The sequence below is a fragment of the Tupaia chinensis genome, unplaced genomic scaffold (assembly GCF_000334495.1).
Source record: "Tupaia chinensis unplaced genomic scaffold, TupChi_1.0 Scaffold000208_1, whole genome shotgun sequence".
NCBI classification, from domain to species: domain Eukaryota; kingdom Metazoa; phylum Chordata; class Mammalia; order Scandentia; family Tupaiidae; genus Tupaia; species Tupaia belangeri.
In genome coordinates this window covers 3,091,913-3,095,508 of record NW_006159683.1, presented here as the reverse complement: position 1 = coordinate 3,095,508, position 3,596 = coordinate 3,091,913, and the positions used below count along the sequence as shown (strand labels likewise).

Sequence of the window (3,596 nt, the reverse complement as noted above, 5' to 3'; positions counted from 1 at the left end):
AGAAGAAGAAGAAGAAGAAGAAGAAGAAGAAGAAGAAGAAGAAGAAGAAGAAGAAGAAGAAGAAGAAGAAGAAGAAGAAGAAGAAGAAGAAGAAGAAGAAGAAGAAGAAGAAGAAGAAGAAGAAGAAGAAGAAGAAGAAGAAGAAGAAGAAGAAGAAGAAGAAGAAGAAGAAGAAGAAGAAGAAGAAGAAGAAGAAGAAGAAGAAGAAGAAGAAGAAGAAGAAGAAGAAGAAGAAGAAGAAGAAGAAGAAGAAGAAGAAGAAGAAGAAGAAGAAGAAGAAGAAGAAGAAGAAGAAGAAGAAGAAGAAGAAGAAGAAGAAGAAGAAGAAGAAGAAGAAGAAGAAGAAGGATTTCATTCACTTTCTATGCAGGGAATATATAACCCACAGAATGGGAATAGAAGACCTGCACAGAGAGGGATTAGAATCCCACCCCCAACACCTCCCAATCCAATACCTTTTCTTCTGTTCTTCTCTCAGGATCTTGGGCACTCACGCACACACACCCAGTGTGAATTTGAAGCCCCTGGGTCTGGGACTCGAACTGCAATCAACTACATGGCAGTTCAGCAACATAAACATTATGCCATCTGCTGGTCCCAGCAAACGAGTTTTAACGTCATCAATATGACACTTGTTAGAGCTGGCATTGCATGGGTTAGTATACACAACTGCTTTTCAATCCTAGTAACACCTGGTGTCCTTGATCTTGAGAGTATTTTCTTCATTGCACCTGAGCTTATTAACCTGGATGTCTGGGTCTCCTTGCATCATCTCCTCAAAGAGGAAACTTGTTTCCCTGATGGGTGGAGGCAGAGCGGTTGCTTTGTTCCATGAAGTAGCAATTTTTTTTTTTCCAGGAAGTAGCAAAGAGTTATGGCTGGGGGGGGGGAACTGCTCTTGTATGGACACTCATCTGTCTTTCGCTATCAGTCACCTGCACCCTCACTTTCAGAGGTATCGAGGACTCTCATTCCCAAATCTTTCTGAAATTCTAGCATAACTTCCTTCTGATCTCCTCCCAAAGCTGTTTCAGCTTCTTTAGCTTGACTAAATCAATTACCCCTGATTTTTCAGCTTCCAATATTTTGTTGCTTTTGCTTCCTTTAATCTTTGTATTCTTATGCCTTAAACAAAGTCTTTTATCAACATTTAGGCAAGGGGCAGGAGAGACTGGGAAAAAGCTATAATTAATATGAGTATTTGGCCCAGTCATGGTGGCACACAAATATCATCACCACTTGGGAAGCTAGAGGCTGCATGGGAGGCCCAGGCATGGTTCGTGGGCTAACCTAAATATGCAGGGCACAGTTGTATATACCTTTCTATTAGTTAATTGGGGGGCTGGGACAGGAGGATAATGACACAATAATCTCCTGAAAAAAGAAAAGCTTATCTATGTCTTTTTCCCTTTCCCTCTCTCTCTTTCTCACGAAGGAAAAATATGAGCACTCAACTTGCCATGTATAACCTGAAGTAGGTATAATTATTTTCCTTTTTTATATTCACATATACATAACTACTTTTATAATCAGAAAAAAGAATTAGAGTTGTAAAACAGAATTGATTTGCAAATATAAAATGCACATGTCCATAGTTTTCTATATTTAAAGTTAATAATAATAAAAAGTATTGCAAAAAACCACAAAATTATGTAGCGAACAAACATTTCAGCATTTTGGTAAAGTGGTAATCACTAGGTGCTGAGTCTATCGGTGAAGGCTTCTTGGTGGAGGTAGTCATTTTTCAGGGTTCTAAACAATGGATAGATTTTGGATTCCTTAAGGGTAGAAAGTGGGTTTCTATTTAATTAATTTATTAGCAATCATGTGTAATTTGGTGCATTATCTACTTAGAGTAGCCATTGCTTTGGCCTTCTCAACGTGTTCTCCTTTTCTCCTTCCTCTCACGTAGAGACAAATCCTTGCTAGTGGAGAATAAAGTGAGCACAACAGATCAGAGCAGAGCTTGGAAACAGAGAAGACTGGAGTCAAGACCTGAGCCTGATTCAACTATATCTGAGGTCAGAATGCCCAGGACTTACAACTTGAAGGGGTCCACCTTTTTTTTTTTTTTTTTTTTTTTTTTGCTTAAGTTAGTTCTAGTTGGATTTCTATCATGTGTATCATAAAGAGCCCTAACTAATATGACAGGGTAATAAGATTATATTTAACTCTGACTTTTAAAAGAACACCACAGTGCACAGAGCTAGAACTCAATTTATAGTCTAACAAAATTACAACTTGCGGGTTGTTTCTCATTATGCTTATTGGTTGTAGATAATTCTTATCCTTTGACTCAAGGCAAAATGGGAACAGACTAATGTCTGCATTTTCCCTTTGGAGCTTGTTATTTTTCTCATAACAGATGAATTATTTGTAAGCAAAAATTAAAGATAAAAATCAATTCCCATCCTCTTGAAAAAAATGTGGTAAGCACATCCCTAGAGTTATGAGAACTGCAGAGTAATTCATCTATAGAGTGCTTCTGGAAGGCAGAGCCCACCAATTCCCCATAATTCAGAGTGAAGGGAACTGATGCTTTTATGCTTATACAACAGAAATTTTTTTCTACAGCAGTCAGGGAAAACAGCAAATCTGTAGGTGACATACCAAATCATTTAATTATTTAATTATAGCTAATTAATAAGCACACACTATACGTCTACTGCTGTTTTCAGAGCTTTTTTTTTTTTTGGAGAGGTTTTTCACTATAAGAGCGCGTGCGCTCACCAGACAGACAGAGAGAGACAGAGAGACAGAAAGCGAGAAGTCACCCCCCAGGGGGGATGGTCACGCCGCAATCCCTTCTCCTCCATTCTCCTCTCGGGATCTTGGGCACGAACGCACACGCGCCCGGCGTGAGTTTTAAGCCACTGGGTCCCGGACGCGAACCGCGGTCGACTACGTGGGAGTCCCGCAACATAGTCATTACGTTAACTGCTGGTTCCCTTCAGAGCTTTTTTATGTATTACATAAACCCAAAGGTAAGTACTATTATTGTCATCAGGTCCAGTTGCAGATGAGAAAACTAAGGCATGAAGTTGTTAAACTGGTATAGGCACCTAGTCAGTCTGATGCTGGTATGGTATGCTCTTAATCATTGCACTACAATACTCTGGGTTATTAGTCAACTTCTAGAAGTACCCTTTTTATTCCAGCAAGTCTCGTGTCTCCACTGACAAACCAAGAGATTTGGGTTTTAGACAAGGGACAGAATTACCCAGATAATCAGAAAAAGGGGAAGGAAAGCAATTTCTGCATGAAAGGTGATCCAGGACCTGCAGTTTATTATTGAACCATCACAGGTGACCATGCATGACCCAGGCACACAGGAGTGTATTCCTGAAAAAACAGTCAACCTGGTGGACTGGATAAAAGCCATTGTAAGTGTGTTTATCCTGAGAAGGGGGACTATTTAACTTCCCAGAAATGCCAAGTGGAACACTCCAGTGAAAGTAGCTAATTTGTTTCATATGTACAAAACCATGTGAGACTGACTTTATTATTATTGGGACATTCACCCACTTAATATACTTGTTATTCAGGTCATGGCAAATGCTATAAAAGGGACCCTCTTATATGGGCATCCCACTTAG

The 3,596-nt window shown here is 39.5% G+C and overlaps 1 long non-coding RNA gene across 1 annotated transcript; it reads left to right on the top strand.

Moving 5' to 3' along the window:
- Positions 1–546: 546 nt before the first annotated feature.
- On the top strand, positions 547–2,049 carry LOC114007611 (uncharacterized). Its single transcript, XR_003549207.1, has 3 exons — positions 547–655; positions 1,436–1,474; positions 1,913–2,049. It is a non-coding gene; the product is annotated as an uncharacterized LOC114007611 (long non-coding RNA).
- Positions 2,050–3,596: the final 1,547 nt, after the last annotated feature.